The 21,297-nt window shown below is 34.8% G+C and overlaps 1 long non-coding RNA gene across 1 annotated transcript; it reads right to left on the bottom strand.

Moving 5' to 3' along the window:
- Positions 1 to 834: 834 nt before the first annotated feature.
- LOC141511718 (uncharacterized) lies at positions 835 to 21,152 on the bottom strand. The gene is made up of 3 exons (XR_012475376.1): positions 21,014 to 21,152; positions 1,736 to 1,828; positions 835 to 1,490 (listed from the first exon to the last, which is right to left on the bottom strand). It is a non-coding gene; the product is annotated as an uncharacterized LOC141511718 (long non-coding RNA).
- Between the last annotated feature and the right edge of the window lie 145 nt (positions 21,153 to 21,297).

Genomic DNA, 21,297 nt, shown 5'->3' with positions numbered 1-21,297 from the left:
TTCTTACTGTTGTGGGGAGGCAATGGGATATTGTCTGGAAACACAAAAATGAGAGTTTGCTCTGTATGTCTAGAAAGGAATGAGAAATGAAGGTCAGGGAGCAATGAAACTTATTTCTAAATGACAGAATATAAGAGCAATTGAGGGGTAATGAGATAATGCCGAATCGCTGTGTTTAGTCTGACTATATGTAGTCAAAGTGAGACAAAACAGTGCATTCCACTGGTTTGCACATATATTTTCCTTGCATATTCATTAAACTACAGTAGCTTCCTATTAAATAACATATCAACTCTTTTGTTTGACTTTTAAAACACTTCATAATCTGGTCTTAAATTATCTTTCCAATCTTATTATATGCTATTATCCTTTTCACCTATTGTGCTCTAGTCAAACACGTATTCTCTCAGCTTGTACTAGCCCAATTTAGTGACCAAAATATTCTTCTTCCTCATCTTCATCTCATAGAATTCCTCACTTCTTTAAGACTGAATTAATGACTTCTTATACATATACTTTTCTGTTCCCCCAACTGTAGCTATTGTCATCCTTCTCTAACTAGCTTACATTTAAGTTATATAGGTTTACTTTTCTAGTTTTTCTAAACATTTATTCTGAAACATGCATGTTTGGTTCCCCAATAGAATATATGCTTCTTGGGACAAGGAAGAACATATTTGCCTTTTCTGTCTTTGCATTCTCAGCATCAAACTAGCAAAATAGCTGATAATAAGTGCTTAATAAATTCTAATGAAATATTTTTTAAATGTTTTTTTAATGAGAGATAAGAATACTGTACTATAGCTTAATTGTAGTTCAAGCATAAGGGGGCAGCACACTTTGGGGAATAATTAATTAAAATGTCCCTTCAATGTATATTTTTAAAAAATAAGAAAAAAAAGATCAGCAAAATATGTTTTCAATTCAAATGTAGAACCTTTGAGGGGGGAGTTAAAATCTTAGGACACTCCTCAAAAATAGACAGTGTTAAAAGATTTGCTGATAATGCATTTTTTATAAGTCACAAGTACATACATGAATAGCATGACTCCAAGAAGAGTCATTTTGAATGCCAAGGACAGTGACAGATTCTATGAGAATAAAATTATCGAGAGAAAGAGCAAGTCATATTCTTAATGGAGGCATTGCTTGTCCAGAATCAATAAAATAGATATTAAATGACTGAACTACTGAAATGATTGTGTTACTTTATCATTGCAACCCAAGACCTCTGTATTTGTCCTTGACAACCTTTGCCAGAGCAGAAGATTGAAAAGATAAGGAAAACTACCTGAAGACTATTGTCAGAGTTTATGGCTTATTGTTTAAGGTGGAAAACAAGTCTCTCCATGTGTCAAGGAAGAAGTTTTGAAATGGTACCTAAAAAAATACAGATATAAAAGATTGCCATAGTGTGTCAGTGATTTCCACAAAACACAAGGAACAGTACTATTTGGGGCCATAGTAGTTCAACATGTAGAAGTTGCAATCTGAAAGAAATTGCAGAGAAGAAAGAGGTGAGTTGGGGCTGGTATATTATGGAATAAAATGAGAAAAAAATCTTCTTAAAGCAGAGGATCAATAAGTTAAACTATGGGCTTATTTACTTAATTATAATTTTTAGAAGCTCTTAGTCTATCAAAAGAGTATATTGTTTTAAAGTGTATACGAATTATTCTTGGGGACAAAAACATAAACATAATCACTATTTGCCATTTTATCAAATAGTCTTTACCTTTTGAAAGTCTTGGAACTTTCTTGTTCCAGGAACCTTTTGAAAATGAAAGCTTCATACCCTCTAAGTGCAATTAGATTTTTCTGTTTGGCCCTAGAGAAGAGAATCAGAACCAATGGTTACAAATTTCAAAGCACTTCAATATCAGGAAAGACTTCTTAAATATTAGAATGATGGAATGAGCTGCCTTCAGTGGTGATGACCACCTGTTTCCTCGGGCTGTGGTGGTATTAGGGTCCATGTTTTTGCCTTGTCCTTCACCAAACTATTAAAGAAAAATTATTGGGATTTTGAATGGAAGTGACCTAATGGTAGCCATCTAAGACCTAGTGGAAATGGTTCAGAAGTTATTGTGACAGGACCATTTAATAGAAAACACATCTTGGAATTATTTCTGTTCAACCAAGGTTGGATGATACCTTTTTAGAATCTTCTTGATGTGGGATTGCTTTTACCTGTAGGGTGAATAAGTGTTTGTTAAAAGTGCCTTCCACAAATCTGTAGTTCTATGATTCTCTAAGTGTTCCATGAGTCAAATGTTTTTGTCTTTCATTTTTGAAGAAGACCATGATATCAGGGAGGTGATGCCATAACAAGCACATGAATTGGATTTGCGTGAGGGGGTGCTGTGTTAAATCACCAGCCTCAGTAGTAAGTGGCAAGTGTCTAAAGCCAGATTTGAACTCCAGTCCTCCTGAATCCAAGGCCACGGTTCTATCCACTGTGCCACTTAGCTGCCCCGAGTCTAAGTCCTTCTTGTAACATGCATGAACATAGATTCATAAGGAAAACAAACAAGGATATGAGAAAGTCAAACCAGAATTTATATCTTCTCTAGCCTAGAAAATGGATTATAAGAGATTTCTCATCAGGGAGGAAAAAAATATGTGTTCCCCAGAGATAGTATCACTTGGGTCTATATCAGATGCTAATGTTTTCTTTATTTAACTGTTGCCCTCATTAAAGGCTTTTAACTCATTAAAATGTTGCTTGTTCTTTCTGGCAAAATGACAAATTATGATTATGTTTATGCTTTTGTCCCTAAGGCTAATTCATGTATACTTTAAAACAATATGCTCTTTTGATAGGCTAAGAGCTCCTATTAACTATAGTTAAGTAAATAAAGCATCAAGTTGAGAAGCATTAGTAGAAAGGCAATTTACCAATTTGCCACTTTTGACTGGACAACCACAATAGATTTTTTTCCTATTTAGAAAGAATGGTGATGGGAATTTTATCTAATTTCAAATAAAATGTACATGCATGTGGGCATATGTGAACATATGTATATATATATATATAGATAGATAGATAGATAGATAGATATGTATTTAGGTAGACAGCTTTATATCTGTCTCTCTATCTATCTATCTGAAATCAAGTATATCTTCCAAATTTTACACACACAAACATACATGCATGAATATACACATACACATCAATGTGTATATATGCTCATGGATACATGTGAAAAAACACTGTATCTACATACACACACACATATTTATATATATATATATATATATATATAAACATATATGCTTTTCTAAATGCAGATTGAGATTGTGCACTTGTGTAAAAAATAAGGTAGTACTCATAGAAACTTTCACTTCACCCTTAAACTATAGTCCTTTCTCAACAAAATACCAGAAAAATAAAAGTTGCTTATAACCTCTAGCTATATATCCTCTTCTCTCATTTTCTTTGTAATCCTTTGCAGTTTGTACTGCTGCTGTGGGTTTCAACAAAGGGCCAATGACATCACAGGGTGATGCTCTATTCATGTGTGTTGGATTTAAATGAATAAGAGATGCAAATTTTCCTCTTCCAGGTTCATAGAAGTCCAGTGGGAAAACAAATGTTAAGAAGAATGGCATTTGCTCAGGATGCAGTGCTTGCTTTTGGAGACTTAGAGGTGTGACCCAACTTTGTTTCAGCTGTCTTCATGAATGCTGGAACAAATCATTCTCATCTATCCACTATGTTGGGGAATTCTTAACATGCTGGGGATAGATGCCTGCACTAGTTCCTCAACAGTTTTAAGGTCTGTCAGTTACCCTCAACCTGGCATAGTTCCTATAGTGATATGGTTCATAGCTTCTTGAAGTCATTAAGTGGGAATTGATAGCCCGGTAGGCACCATACTTGAATAAGTAGCTTTGGAAAAGGCTTGGAAAGCTCTCACACCAGGGGTGCTAGTCATTTTATTTTCCATTGAGGACAATATTTATTTATTTTCCAATAACAGACAAAAAGAGTTTTCAACATTCTTCCATTTGCATGCTTTTGAGTTCCACATATTCCCACCACTCTCCTTTTCCTCTCCCCTCCCCATGGCAGCAAGCAATCCAACATAAGTTATGCATGGAAAATGGAGTCTAGCATATTTCTATCTTAGTCAAGTTGTGAAGGAAGAGATAGAACTAAGAGGGGAAAATGAAGAAGAAAGGGGAAAAATCATACAAGAAGTTTCTGAAAAGTGAATATGATTTACTTTGCTCTTCATGGAGAATCCATAGTTATTTTTCCCTCTGGATGTGGATGGCATTTCCCATAACAAATATCTCAGGATTGACATTGTTCATTGAACTACTGAGAGGAGTTGTATTGATCATAGTTGATCACCTCACAATGTTACTGTTGGTGTTCTGGTCACTTCACTTAGCATCAGTTCATTCAAATCTCTCTCCATGAGGCTGGTCATTCTTGAGCACCCCTTATAGCTTTCTTCATGTTTGAACAACAACAAAAAACATTTTTCCAAAGACAACAAAGGTTTACACAAAGTTTGGTTCCTTGCCCTTCAGTTCACATTCTTCTCCACCCTTTTGCCACATTTAAAATGTTAATCACCTTTCCTTCTGATTACTCTCTTCTTTCTGAGTTTTCAGAAAACAACTTTGTACTGCTTCTATTGATGACTTTCTAACCATCCTTCAGTCTTCTTTCCTGGCTCATCATACACGCTGGAATTTTCCACTTGGATCGCTGACCACATGACTTCCCTAATCAATTAAGACAATCATTTTTATTGCCTCTGATAAAATGAAATTGTCTCCATTTAACTTTTAAAATCCTATACAAACTAGCTTCACCAATCTTTCCAGACTCTTAAAATATTAATCCCACCCCTCAATGTGCAGTTTAGTCAAAATCACCTTCTCTCTGTTTCTCACATATGATACTCTATTTCTCATCTCCAAGCCTTTGAATTAACTTTCTCACATGCTTGGTACAATCTTTCCTTGCCTCATAGAAATCTCTCTTCTTTTAAGATGCAGTTCAAGTATCATAGAGATTCTTTTTTTTAACCTGCAATCTATGAATTTAAATGACAAAAAATTACAATATTATTAGATTCTTGTTAAATCCTGAGTATTTTATTTTATGCATTTAAAAATATCCCAATAATTTTTCATAGGCTTAACCAGACTTTCAAAGGGATCCATGACATATAGAAAAGATTAAGAATACTTATGTGAGAGAATCAGAGTCAAGAATTCAGACTTGGTCATTCTCTCTGAAATGGAGGCTAAAACCACTATTCCATATTGCCATCTTGAAGAGGCAATGAAAAAAATTTGCAAAAAATGGGAATGTATCATTCCATTGTTATCACATCCCTACATTATGGTGATAGTGAACAATTTTCACTCTACTTTTTAATACTTTATATCACCATGATTCCTTTCAAATGTATAGTTTTACAACGGAATTTTGAAATACATGGTTCTTTATATATTTTGGAAAAATTGCTATTAATTTTCCACAGCTTAAAATATGAATTCTCTTGGTTTATGCCATTTAGAGTCTCACCAAAGAATGAACATATTTTGAAAGAAAAAGAACACCAGACAGACAACTAATTTTTGAGTCAAAGCATATTCACCTCATCACCTCTGTTGATAAATTTAGACATTTAGTAGGTCAAGTACTCTTCATAAGGCAGGACCATCTTTAATTGGCTCCCTTAAGATTTACAGAAAGCTAAAGTGCTTCCTTCAGCACAAGAAGTTCTTTTATAGCTGGAATGCTGGCAGTTGAGATCAGATTACTATAAACTGGAAGAATTCAATTGACATCTTAGTGTAGTCAAAAGGGTCATCTATCCCTTATTAATTGAAGAGGTCTGAATATGGATATGTATAATATGAATGTGTATATGATTATAGCTCTAAGACTCTCATTAGCTCCAGTAAAAAAAATCTTGAATTGTGAAAAGATGAAATAATATCTTGAGTTTTGGAGGATATAAGATTAGGATATTCCTTGAGGAGAAATTGGGTATAGGGAGAATTAGTAACATTGATTGCCTCAGTTTCCTCTTATTTTGCTTACTTTTAACTCCTTGTAACCTATCCTTATACCTTGTAACTCAATTGAAATTTCTTTACCCCAATATTACCAAAGATAAAGTCTAAATTACTAAACTATATAATCTCATCCTGCTTTTCATTTTTCTGTACAATATGGAACTCTTGAATTCCTCTCTGCATTTTCAACTCTGTTCTTTTCTTTTTTCCCCTTATCTATCCAGCTGTTCTCTTATGTTTTTTTTTTATCTTAGGTATTCATAGACTGTCATGCGTTCAACTATCATTTGTGCTTAGATTTAAGACTTCTATATTCAGCCTGCTCTGGAGCTACAATACAACATCATCAACTATTTATTGAACATTTCTGGTTGGAAACCTATAGACATCACAAATTTAACTTTTCAGACAAATTATTTTTCCTTTCCCAAAATCTTCTCCTTTAATGCTTTCAACTTTGTTGAAAGAAACACTATTCTTGTAGTCAATCAGGTTCACAACACCACAGTTATCCTTGTTGTCTCTATTTTCCCTCACTTTCTATAACTAATGAATTAAAAGACTTTGAAATTCTATGCCTACAAATTCCATAATATTTTTCATGCTTCTCACTTCTCTCCATTCACAAGCTGACATTCCTAGTCAGTTTTTCAGCACCTCTTGTCTGGACATTTGCTATAGAATATCAATGAATTGGTGCTTCTGCCTCTTCTCCCTTGTGTTCTGATTAATCATACACATAGCTGTAAAATTGACATCTCTAAATAAGTGGTCTATATCACTCAACTTTTCAAGAATGTCCAATAGGGAGAATCTGCCGTTTTTTTGGGGGGGAGGGTCTCTACTTCTTACTTTTCCTATGCTATCCATTGCTATCCTCCATCTGCCTCCTCTGTTCAGATACAGGATGCCACCTCAGTTGCCTCCCTGTCCTGATCTCACCATTTTTAGACTCCTGATACAAGGTTCTGTAGGATATGTTCCACTGATACATAATATCTGCCTAATATCTCATGTCCACTAGGCAGAAATTCAAATCTTTTAATCCATTTGTTATGCATCAGAATTCACCAAGAAAGAGCAGAAAAACACATACTGTTCAGGGAATTGAAGATGATTATGACAAAAAGAAATTTATGAAAGTTTTCAAAAAGATATTTGCCTCCAATAACCCTGTGATCGAACGTTTTGAATATGATGAGATTATCCAGCTTCAAGGTGGCCACAAAAAGAACATTGACCAGTTTCTCCTGAAGGTTGGCATTGTCAAGAAGGAGTAGCATTGGGTTCAACATTTCTAAAATTAGCAAAAATATATGGAAAACTTCTTGAATAGTTTATTCTCTAAGCCAAATTGGGTACCTAATGAAATGAGTCTCTGCAGTAAATGGACTTTTCATTTAATCACTCAAAGTTCTATTCACATCTGGATGATTACAGAAAACATGTCTGTAGGCTACTAACATAGAAGAAAATTGCAGTAGGATAGTAACTAAACCGCTTATTCATCCTAACACATTTCCAATTTAAAATATTTTGTTTTGAGTGTTTATTGTTCAGTTTATTGCTTTTCACTTGATTTAAAATGTTTTTGTTGTATTAAGCCATGTACATTACAGCTTAACAATATAAAAGCTTATTAACAACAACCAAGAAAGCTACAAAAGCTCCATATTGTTTTTTGGGAAAAATATAAACTTTTCTGTTTTTCATTGTTGAAGAACTGATTTAGTGTTATGCTCTGACAGTTTAACTAAGTCATTATTTATTACTTGCAGTAATAAAACTTGTAAAAAAAAAAAGAAAGCAGTTAAAGGAGCAATATAAAACAGCCCTCCAAAATGATCAAGGTTGGATTTCTTTAAAATTTGAGAATACTTACACACCATGGTACATAAAATAAAATGAAATAAGGCTAGTACAAAGTTGGACTCTGAAAAATGCTGAAAGAATCAGAGAGTCAGACATTAAGTTGGACCCTGTCAAGAAGTCAGGGTTTTAGAAATGGAGATCTTTGTAATTTTGTCATAATACCACAGTTGGTCAGGGGGCTTTTATATGGAAGGAAAGCTGGAGAAGGAAAATGATTTCTTTTTGGTAAATCATAAGACAGTCAGTGACAGTTACCACCAAATATGATGTAGAACCTGTACCAGAGGGGATGTGGGAGAATTGGGGTCCATCCACTCAGAATGACTATTCTGGAGAAAAAATTGAAACCATGTCCAAAGGACTATAAAAACTGCATATCCTTTGATTCAGTAACAACACTAGTAGGGCTATATCCAAAAGAGATATAAAGGGGTAGGTAGGACATATTTGTACAATAATATTTATAGCAGTTCTTTTTGTGGCAGCAAACAATTGGAAACTGAGAGGATGTCCATCGATAGAGAAATGACTGAACAAATTGTGGTAAATGAAATATTATTGTACTTTAAGAAATGATCAATGAAATGATGCTAGAAAAGCTGGAAAGATTTAATTGAACTGATGTAAAGCAAATTAAGCAGTACTTAGTAAAAAAGTAAACAAAGTACAAAGTAAAGCACTGTGGACAATAATGGCCTTTCTGTACAGCATTGAGAACAATTTCTGATTTTGATTGCAGACAGATTATTCAGACTTGTATAGACCAAAAAGTTCTAGAACTTTTAATACAACATCTGAGCTCTAAGCTCGACTTATATTCTCATTAATTAGCAGAGTAGCGAGCAGGAAAAAGATTTTCTTCTAGTTAAGGAAAAAGAAATCCTGTAAATATGTCCAACAGGATTTTTTTTTTACCTAGAGAGAAAGCAGCATTGATTTGTGAAGATCATGAAATAAAAGGATTATTTAGCATTATTAGATAATAACATCAGGATACTAGTATTAATTTCAATTTACAATGATATTAACCATAGAAAAGTGATACTGTATCAGCTGATTCCATGAAAAGGAATTGATGACTATTTCCAGAAGCACTTCTTGGAGCTATGTAATAAATACAAAGGCAAATCATGGAAATATAATTATATCTCAAGAGATTTTCTGAATATAATGTTGAAGCCCAACTCTTTAGATTTTCACTTTAGGAAGTGTTTAACTTTCTAATACTTCAGGAGGCAACTTACTAACTTTTCTTAAAGTTTTGTCTCTCAACTCACTTTAAAAATAGAAATTTGCTTTTATCATACCATTGACACAATAGCAAGATTTTTTAGTAGAAAAGGATATTAATTTTATTTTTAGAACTGTGTTCTTTTTCATGTACCAATAAAATCTTGATCACTGTCCTGTGTTCTTTTTCATGTACCAATAAAATCCTGATCACTGTTCTGTGTTCTTTTTCATGTACTAATAAAATCCTGATCACTGGCCATATAATTGCTTTTTAATAATTCCACCCGAGGGGGTGACTAGGTGACACAGTAGATAGAGCACCAGCCCTGGAGTCAGAAGTACCTGAGTTCAAATCCAACCTCAGACACTTAATAATCACCTAGTTGTGTGACCTAGGATGAGCCACTTAACCCCATTTGCCTTGCAAAAACTAAAAAAAAAATTAATAATTCCACCTGAAACCAATCCTGCTTAATTTTTATTCTTTTTTGAGTAGTGTATTGTGTAAGTTGGCAAAATGATAAAAAATCAGATAATGGGGCTAACCTGGCATTCTGAGGAATTCTTCCTATTCTATTGGTTTAATATATTTACATAGATCCTGTCAAAAAGTCAGTTTATTTTAGTAAAAAAAAACCTCTGTAAATCTATAATATTACCATAGGATTATGGGTGCATTTTATGTGCTAGTTGTTTATACTTCCCAAGTTGGAGAAGGAAAACATTTTTTTTGGTAATTCAGAAGACAGCTAGTGACAGTCTTCATCAAGATGCACTGGTGATATAGAAGATATAACAGAAAATATAGGAAAATTGGAACATTCATGCATTGTTGATGAAGCTGTGAAGTAATCCAACCTTTATGGAAAACAGTTGGGAACTATGCCTATGGCTATAAACCTGTGACTACCCTTTGATCTACCAGTTCCATTGCTAGGTCAATATTCCAGAAAGATTAAAAACGGGGAGCGAGGAACTGTTTTACAAAAATATTTGATAACAGCTCTTTTTGTAGGAGCAAAGAATATGAAATTGAGGGAATATTCATCGATTAGAACTGGTTGAACAAATTAAGGTATATGATTATCATGGAATATTATTGTTCTCTAAGAAATGTTGAGTAAGATTATTTCAGAAAAAAATGGAAAAACAAGTGAACTGATGCAAAGTGAAGTGAGTCGGACCAAGACAACATTTTACAGAATAATATCAGAATTGCACAAAGATCTAGCATTGTAAAAATCCAGCACAATCCCCAAGGACTCATGCTAAAAAATATTATACACCTCCATAATAAGAACTGATGGAGCATGAGTATAACCGAAAGTATACTATTTTTCACTCTGTGTGTGTGTATGTGTGTGTGTGAGAGTGTGTGTGTGTGTGTGTTTGTATGTGCGTGTTTCGTCTGTGTTTTCTTTCACAATATCACTATATGGAAATGTATGCACATGTATAACCTGTATCAATTTGCTTATCATCTCAATGAGGCAGAATGAGAGTGAAAGAATTTAAAACTCTAAAAGAATTTTTAAATGAATATTAAATGTTTTACATGTGATTTGGAAAAATAAAATATAAATTCAAAAAAGAAATTATGACAGAACTGCAAATACACACTCACAAATAGTAAATTAAGTTTAAAATTGCTTCTTTAAACTTCAGGAAAATTATTTTTAAAAACTCTCTTTCAAAGGGTTCTTCTCTGTCTGTTGATTTCCTTAAATTTACCACATGCTTTTTAAAAAATTAAGTAGAGACTTCATTCAAGTGATATATTTATCAATCAAACTTATTGATAACATCAATTGTTTTTCAATGGAGTTAAAATATATTAAGCATGCATTTAAGAAACATTTAATATCATTAGGAATTTGGGGGAATTTACTTTTTAATAAAGGGCAAAATAGGAAAAAGGTAGCATTTTGTAAAAAAAAAATAATTTTTGCCCTCCCTCTACCACTGTCCCCTCTACACTAAATACATATTTCAAAGTAACTTTAGTTTGGCCACAGCTATTGAAAACAATGTGAACAGGTGTGAAATGAACTATTGATTGTATGATCTCAGTTTATTTCCTAACACTTGTTGAGGCTAAAAATAGCAAAATGACTTTGTTACTCCCTCTTCCTACCTAAAATGATTTCCTTTGTGAACTAGCTAAAAAAGATATTACAAGAAACCAAAGAAGGAAGGCTCATGGATTATGGCTGAGTCAAGAGATTTCTTACTTTCTAGGAAGTCCATCACAGCTTACTTTACAAACTCTTTCCTGCTAAGTTCATCTCTTAAAATTTTAAAGATGGAGATTCACATGTATAATAGATAGCCTACCAACACATCTAAGCCTCCCATAAAATGTTCATCAGATGAAGATGCACTTAGTACTGAGATTAAGTCAACAAATAGTTTACTGCATTCAACTGTTGTTTTAAAATAGGCTTCTCAGAACAATGGAACTGTTTGCACTTTGGGCATTCTCAGCCCAAATTTGACCTATCTAATTTTTGAGGAAATGAAACAGAAGAGAAGATGAAAGCCATATAAGACAGGCAATGATGGATATGAGAAATAGTCAGAGGACAATTGTACTTATGAATTATACATAGACCATTAAAATGCTTGCAAGCTTTTGTTATATGGATTTTTCTTAACTAAACCACTAATTGCAAAGAAATTGGAACTATGCCCAAGTCATGAACTTAGAAACTTTTATTTTTTTACAAACATTTAAGAAAGCCAGAAGAAGAAGAAGAAGGGAAATCATTGTATACTTGCTCCAAGCAAGAAATCATTTAAAATACTTTTCATTTAAAATCTATTAAAAAATTAGAAAACATTCTCTTATTTTAGAAAATAAGGAACAATGTTATTGCTCTCATATTAATATACTTAAGGGACAGAAAAATTATTGTTAATGAAAAAAGGAAATCAGGAAATCGTTTAATAGGAAATCAATTTTCAAAGCATGCAATGTATTACTAAACTGTTAATTTATTTATAAATGTTAATTCTACTTTGGTAAAAATCACATTAAGAGATCATCAAATCCTATAAGCCAACATGCTATTATACAAGGGGATTTTAAAATTAGAAAGGACCTGCAGATGACCTGTAACCCATTCTACTTTCTCCAGGGAGGCTTCATCTCAACTATTCTAGGCAGATGAAATTCTATTCTGTTTCTGGAGTTTTGGAATATATTCACTACCTCAATGATTCATTCCAATACTTAACCCTAAGGCTATTCCTGTACATGCACTGAGGAGTGAAAATAGGAGGCCATTACCTAAGTAATTCAGTCTCAAATCACTTTTATTTAGAAAACACAGCTATTTAAAGTATAAGTGTGGTCAAGGCTTGAATAATCTTTCTAAAATTGCCTTCATCCTTCACCTCATTTTTTTATCTTGAGACAGTTAATATCTTGACTAAATCTTTCCTGCCATTTATATATAACCACAACATATGCCTTCCAAAAATACTTAAACATCTAGAGAAAAAAGGGAAGTTTGGATGAATTTTCTTGCCCTTATTCACTTATAATGTTCATATTATATTCATATGAACAAGGATATGGGGGAATTTTGGATTTGCTTTCAGAATACTATAAATCTTCACAATCACTAAGGAAAAAGGAAATGTGAGAACCATAAAGTGACCATCTGAAAGTAATGAATTCAATGTAAGGTACTCCATTACACTCTTTTCCTTTCCACTTCTAAATTAAAGAGCAAAGAAAAAAATCAAAATGCCATTTACATAGTTACATGAGATTTGATTACCAAGCACACATTTTCTTAATGCTTCTGAAACCAACATAAAACCAGAAATAAGACCGATCTTCAATGTAATTCAAATCATCAAACATTTTAAACACTTGTAATTTTCAAGATAAAAGATGCATGGACAGAGTGGATAGAGAGCTGGTTTGAATAATTAAGATCAGAGTTCAAGTCCTAACTATGGCATATAATGATTGTGTGAACCTGAACAATCATTTGAGGTACCTATGTATATTCTTTAAGACTAAATAGTTGAGCAGTTGCTTATTTACATTTGCAGAAGGAGGTTTCTGAATACAAGTTCCTGGGACCAATGAAATCTGAAGTTTGGATTGAAACAAATAAATGAAGTTTTGTATTAGGGATTTTCTTTCCCTTAGGTCTTGCCATCTGAGCTATAATAGTTTTGCTCTACTCAGATAAAAACTCAAAACAACTACTTGTCTTCGGCAATATCATGCCCATCAGGACTTTTGGAAGGAACTGTACCCTTAGTATTTCACTTTCTGTAAGATTCATGAATAGTCATTTCTGAGTAGGATGGGAATCTAAAGTAGATGACAATATTTAATTATTCCATAATCTGTTTAGAGTCCATAAACATGCTAGCAATGATCATATTTAGTTTGATTTCTCCTAAAGTCTATTATCTCTCACCAAAAAATTCCACACTTTGAAATCATTGATTTTCATAAATTAAAGGTAAAGTATATCACATCAGGAAAACTTCTCTCTGTGTATATAATCTTTCCTTGGTCTGCTTGAACATCTGAAAATTTTGGAAAAAAAGTAAAGAAACAAAGAGGTGATTTATTTAAGATTTTATTAAGAAGAATAAAATATGAACTTTGAGATATTCAAGTCATGGACAAATAAGATTTTTTCTTTACTTACTCTTTGGAATACTATTTGCTAATTTCAGCTCTGATATTATAAACATAAGAAATATTTAGAGCCTACCTAATTCTGGTGCATTAGAGCATATCCCTATTTCTATGCAGTTAAATAACAAAATATGTAAATATTAACATGGTTTTATATAGATTCTCTCAATTTCCTTCTAACCTTTTAGGAGACAACACCCCAAAACATAGATCTGGCAGCGGAGACAATAAATAATCAACATTTCTCCCCAACAGTCACTGACTCAGAAATCCTATAAAGTTAGGAAATTAGGGAATCATTACCAATGCACCTCTGAGATATTACTTTTTCTATACCATATCTATATGTATCAATATCATATCATAGATGAAGTTATTAAAAGGTTTACAGGGTAAAGGTATAAGTAAAATATTTCACAGATATACATATATATGTATGTATACATACATACATACATATATATATATATGTAAATTCTGGCACCAAATATCATAATTTTTAATTCCTTACAAGAGTTTTTCAACAGGATTCTTTCCTCTTTTAGCTTCTTGTCTTGGTCATAATGAATATGAAATCCTTTATTTGCATTCTACATGTTTGCTTCTCAGTATTTTATAACTATCTTTTCATAATTCTTTATATCTTTCATACTTGTCTAACTTAATTGCATTGTAGTATTTCACTATATTAATGTATCTCAATTTACTTAAGCATTTCCTATTGTGAGAAACTTCAGTTGCTTTCAGTTCCTTGGTTATAAATAGCATTGTTATAAAAAGCTCTCATCAGATAGCTTTTAGAATTCCATATATTATTTTTAGTACATACATTCTTAACAAGAGAATTATTGCGTCAGAGGATATGCATTTCTCATCATGTTTGCACTGATTTGCTTGATTTCACTGTTTATGATAGGTATGAAGTAACAACTTAATGATTCTTTAAATCATATAACTAATTACTGGTGATGATGAACATTTTAAATGATTGTTGACAAATGACATTTTCTTATTTATATTTTCTCACATCCCTAGAATGTTTGTCTATTGAAGAATTTGAATTACTTCTATAAAATTTAACAGTTTCTTATTTCCTTTAGATGTCATTTTACTTGTCATAATTTCAGTGAAACTTTCTAATCTATAATCAAGGAGAGTTAACTTGCTTTCAGTAATTTTTCCATGTACCTAAGAGAATAAAAGCATCCTTTCCTTTCCAAGATAAATTCATGGTTCTATTTTGTACATCTTTTACTATTACTTTTAATGTTCAGTTCTATCAACTAGCTGGACATGTCTGGGTGATCATTTCCAAGGTATATTATCAATAGAATTCTTATTTTTTTGGAGTAAAGGAACACTGAACACCTTTGCAATTCAACTTCAGTGTGGATTCATTGATATGTGCATCTAAACAATTTGTTGGATACTTGAAGTAGAGAGTAAGTAGGTAGAGCAAAAAACCAATGTTGTGAATAAGGGCATGTATTTATGAAGATGTTGGTACACTTGAAATACAGAAGTTCAGAATAGGGATTGGAGTGAGATAATGAGTTTGGTATAAAAATGTTGAATTTTACATGCTCATGAGTGAAGTAATTTAAAACATTTAATAGTTGGAGATGTTTCAACTAGGTCTTAGAAAAGGGGCTAGGGTGACTAGGTGATGTAGTAGATAGACCACATGTTCTGAAATCAAGAGGACCCGAGTTCAAGTCCAGCCTTGATACTTACTGGGAGTGTGATTGTGTAAGTCATTTAAACCTAATTGCCTCATATTCAAGGTCATCTCCAGTCATCCTGATTCATATCTGGTCACTGGAACCCAGATAATTCAGGAGAAAAATTGAGGCTCCTTACTTAGCACAGCCCCCCAACTCAAATTCAGTTCATATGCATGTCATGGCATCACCTCCTTGATGTCATGATCTTCTTTGACAATGGCATGGTAATGAATTTAAACCACAATAAACAAAGACACAAATATTTAAAATATTTTGACTAAGACTAGTATAAAAATCTAAGCAACTGAATCCATCAAATGTCAAATTTCATTTACATAGAAGCTTAGTCTTATTCCATTGAATTCATTTAGATATAGATCATTTTTAATCCTTATATTTCTCAAAATTAGTTCTCCTTCCACATTTTATCTTCTGTTCAGTAAGCAGCCTTTCCAAAATATATCATACTTGCCAGTTCCTTATAAAATTATCTTCAAAAAGCTTCTTTTAATATCACAATTGAAAGTTATGACAAGAAAAAAATGACCAATATGGAAATAAGTATTTGCATCCTCTACCAAAGTCATGGAAATAAAATTTTGCTTGCCTTCTTATGTCTTTAAACAAGTGAAATTGAGATTCTTTTCTTTTTTTTTGATCACTTTTTCCTATGGGTATTTTCCTGCTGTATATTCAACAAAATCATGGAGATCATGAACTGACCTGGTAGAAAGGAAAGATTTTACGTCTGCTTTCCCTCCTTTGCCCTGAATTTGAAAAATGGGCCTGGTGCTGTTTGTTCCTACTCTGGGTTATTTTCCCCCTCAATTTCAGATGCCAGAGATAAACTCATTTGTCATAGAGTTATAGATATGATGATATTGGGGTATTGAAAGATTACAGATTGGGTACTATGACCTGCCAGTGCAACACGTAAGTGCTGGGAAGTCAGTGTGCTGCAGACTCAAGTCCAAGGAGGGTCTTGAATTTGGAACTGGGTCTGTGCTCTATACGAAATGACCCAAGTTATAAACCAATCCTCTTTCCTTTACCAGGGACTGAGATTATACAAATCTGGAAGGAGATATTCCATGCATCTCACTTGTTTGGAGGAGTAATTTTAGATATTTGTTATTATACTTTCAGAAGTAAATATTTCTTTGTAAAGTCTCATCTGACTATTAATGAATCTGAACCATAGGTGGCCATCCCCTACAATTGACTCATTACAAGAACCAGAGAATCTTGACAGTCCCAAACTCTCTAAAAAGTACCAAGGAACCATGGGAGTGGAGTAAAATCTAATCTACTTTCAGATAGTAGAGATTAGAATGGGCTGTATTATATATTGTTCATTCCTCTTGTCTCCCTTTTTTTCCTGAACTTAAATATTATATTAGGGGGTGGAGCCAGGATGGTGACATGAAGGGATCCAGTCTTAGGAGCTCTCTGATAAAACTCATAAGCTAAGGACTCTAACTGAACTTTCAAGAGACAGAACCCACAAAGGGACCCAGTGAGGCAGTTCTCCTACTCAAGGTAACTTAGAAAAGAGCAGGGGTTGGAGTGGCAGCCCACCAGAAGGGTCACCCACCAGAGCAAAAGAACTTCAGCCTCTCGGTGGCAGCCCCAGGGCGCTGGGAGCCATGGCTCACAGCAGTGGGGGAGTCCCCTTAGCTGTACCCCGGGGAGTACCGGATGCAAAGTGGGGCAACAGTGGGGGACCTCTGCCAGAGCGAGCACGGGGAGCCCAGCCATCAGGGTATATAGCCAGCAGCTTGGTCTTTCAGCTGCCCAGACTGGGAAACAGAAGCAGGCGGAGCCAGTAAGCAGGAGCCCCCAGGGCATGAGCCCATTGAGCTGGGGGAGGGGAGTGAAGAGAGAGAGACTGCCCAGCTCTGTCCTCTGCCCCTGGAACAGGACTCTGGGGCTCTGACCACATTCAGATCCTGATCCCAGTCTAGGCCCCCCCACAGAACAACAGAGCCCCCCCCCCCACCTTGGCCCCATGGCAGAGGGGGGCGCTTATGGTCATTCACAAACCAGGAGGGAGGACAGAGCCTCACACACTGAGAACCTTATGGGAGTGTCCCAAAAGCTCAGGAAGCACCCCCAAACCAGGTCCAGGCTGGGAAAATGAGCAAGCAGAGAAATAAGAGGAAGACTATTGAGAAATATTTTGCAAATGAGCCCAAGAAGGATCAAAATACTCAGTCTGAAGATGATGAGGAAGCACAAGCTCCTGCATCTAAAGAACTCCAAGAAAAACAGAAATTGGATTCAGGCTACGACAGAGCTCAAAAAGACTTTGAAAATCAAATGAGGGAGTTGGAAGAAAAACTGGGAAAAGAAAGGAGAGAGACGCAGGAAAAACATGAAAATGAAGTCAGCAGCTTAGTCAAGGAAATCCAAAAAAATGCTGAAGAAAATAGCATGCTAAAAAACAGCTTAGGTCAAATGGATAAAACAGGTCAGAAAGTTACTGAGGAGAAGAATGCTTTAAAAAGCAAAATTGGCCAGATGGAAAAAGAGATAAGAAAACTCTCTGAGGAGAACAAATCCTTCAGACAAAGAATGGAATTCAGGGAGATTGATGAATTTAACAGAAATCAGGAATCAATACTTCAAAACCAAAAAAAATGAAAAATTAGAAGAAAATGTGAAATGCCTCATTGAAAAAACAACTGATATGGAAAACAGACTTAGGAAAGATAATTTAAAAATTATTGGAATACCTGAAAGTCATGATCAGGAAAAGAGCCTTGACATCATTTTCAAAGAATTACTACAGGAAAATTGCCCTGATATTCTAGAAGCAGAGGGCAAAATAGAAATGGAGAGAATCCACCGATCCCCCCGAGAAAGAGATCCCCAAAAACCAACCCCTAGGAATATTATAGCCAAGTTCCAGAACTCCCAAGTCAAAGAGAAAATATTACAAGCAGCCAGAAGGACACAGTTCAAATATCATGGAGCTGCAGTTAGCATCACATAGGACTTAGCAGCAACTACATTGGAAGTTCGTAGGGCTTGGAATACAATATACCATAAGGCAAAAGAACTTAGAATGCAGCTAAGAATGAACTACCCAGCAAGGCTGAATGTCCTCTTCCAGGGAAAAAGATGGACTTTCAAAATGAACCAGGGGAATTTCAAATGTTCCTTTTGGAATGGCCAGAGCTGAACAGAAGGTTTGATCTTCAGATACAGGACTCAGGTGAAGCATGGAGAATGGAGGGGGGGGGGGATATGAGTGACTTAATGAGCTGCATGTATAGAAAAATGATACTGATAGTATCCATATGAACCTTCTCAATTAATAGAGCAGGTAGAAGGAGCTTTTATAGTTGAAGCACAGGAGAAAGCTGAATTCGAAGATAAAATATGCTGTACAAATGGAGTCAATAGAAAAAAAGGGAAATGGAATGGGAGAAAGAAAAAGGAGAGGGGAATAGTCCAAGATATTTCACATAATAAGATTTTTTTATCACAATGAGCTATTGCAATGATATGGAAGGGGGGAGGCAAGGGGGAATGAGGGAACCTTTGCTCTCATCAGAGATGGCTAGGAGATGAAACAGCAAATATACTCAATGGGGTATAGACATCTGGAGTAAGAAGGAGGAGGGGAGCAGGGGGAAGGGGTGGGGATGTGAATAAAGGAGGAGAGGATGGACCATGGGGGGAGAGTGGTCAGATATAACATCTTTTTTTTTTTACTTCTTGCAAGGGGCTGGGATTGGATGGCCTGCCCAGGACCATAAGACCAGGGGGATTCTGGGCCTAAGGGGTGGTATGGGGGCTCAGGGCTTCTTTGCCCCAGGACCAGGGATCCATCTGCTGAGCCACTCAGTGACCCTACAGCAGAGTCAGAGTGAAAGGAGAGAGAAAATAGAGTACATGGTAGTAGAGAAATAAGAAAGGAGGGAGTTGTGATCAGCAATGGCAATGGTGGAAAAACATGGAAGTAACTTTTGTGATGGACTTATCATAAAGAATGTGATCCACCCGTGACAGAGTTGTTGGTGTTGGAACAAAGACTGAAGCACATTTTTTGTTATTATTATTTAGGGGAGGGTGCAGGGCAAGTGGGGCTGGATGGCCTGCCTGGGGCCACATAGCAGGGTGATCTTTGGGTGTCTGGAGCCAGATTTGGACCCAGGTGCTCCTGACTCAAGGGCCAATGCTCTGTCTGCCACCCAGCCACCCATACTATTATTAATATTTTATTTTATTTTGGGTCTTTTTCTTCTTTTTGGTTTTTGCAGGGCAGTGGGGATCGGGTGGCTTGCATGTCACATGGCTGGGTGATTATTGAGTTTACGAGGCTGGATATGGACTCCGGTGCTTGTGGCTCCAGGGCTGGTGCTTTGTCCATTGCGGCACCTGGCCATACATACAATTATTACTATTATTTTTTTTTAATTTTAATTTTTTTCTCTCCCCTTTACTTTTTTCGCCCAAGGAAGTCTATCTATATTCATGGGGGGAGGGGTATTTTGTTTACTTGTAAACAAGAATATTTTATTAATGTAAAAAAACATTTGTACAAAATGAGAATAAAAAATAAATTAAAAAAATTTATATTAGCTACCGTTGACAACTACTGACCTCAATAATCTTTCCCCTTAGCTATTTATGACATTTCTGACTCTTATTTTCTTACTAGTTAGCTGACTCAGTCTCCTTTACTAATATATTATTCATATCATGCTCTCCACTTTCTGTGATCCCCAAGATTCTGTCCTATGTCCTTTTCTGTCTCTCTAATCTCTACTCCTATTCTTGGTAACATCAACTCTCATGGTTGCTTATCATCTATAGACCAATGAATAAATAAATAATGATATATAAATATATATATAAGATATAAACTATTGAAGATGTACATATATAATGAATACATGTATTGCATACAATACCCATTATATATGCATACATATGATACATATATAAATGCAAAATTATATAATAAAAATGTATTACATATGATACATAGTTTTATATGCAAATATATGTTGGTATTGCATTTATTTACATTCTAGTTCTAGTTTCTTCTCTTAATTTCAGTGACACATCACCAATTCTTTGTTGAACACGTGAAATAGAAACCTCAGAGACATTTTAAGCCTTTGAAAAATTGAACTCAGTCCTCCCCATTACAACAAGTTCTCATTTTCCTCTCTCTGTCAAAAAGGTATCACCATTTTTAGAGTATATGGTGTTTTCAAAGGGATCTAGTACCCCTGGGGTTATAGTTTCCCTAGGCCATTTCAAGATAACTCATCTACATTTGGTGTCTACTTTCCCTGTCACCTGTGGCTGTAAGAAGCTGTGGCAAACATAGTGGTCAAAGCTCAAATCATATCATCAGGTACACTACACCAGGATGAGAGCAACTGATGGGACTCAAATCCACTAGAGGACATCTAACCTAAGCATGTGAAGACTTTCACTCAGCACTTACACTGTACATGAAGAAAGGCTGAAATCAGGCACTGTGGAGCAATGAGATTGGTCAGACATCAGACATACCAAAGTTATCCTCTGTATTCCAGGGCGTTGAAAGTCTTTCCAGACATATATACTGACACTATATATTGATGACTCTGGAAGAGAGAATGAGGTTGATGATTTGGGGCAACTCTATCTCACAAATTTACACAAAAGTCATCACCTTGAAATTTCACTAGTCTTCTTCAAAAGGAAAGAATGAGCAACAGTAAACAACAGCATCACCATCATTTTTTA

This window comes from Macrotis lagotis, chromosome 2, assembly GCF_037893015.1.
Source record: "Macrotis lagotis isolate mMagLag1 chromosome 2, bilby.v1.9.chrom.fasta, whole genome shotgun sequence".
NCBI classification, from domain to species: domain Eukaryota; kingdom Metazoa; phylum Chordata; class Mammalia; order Peramelemorphia; family Peramelidae; genus Macrotis; species Macrotis lagotis.
This window is presented reverse-complemented; position numbering and strand designations above follow the sequence as displayed.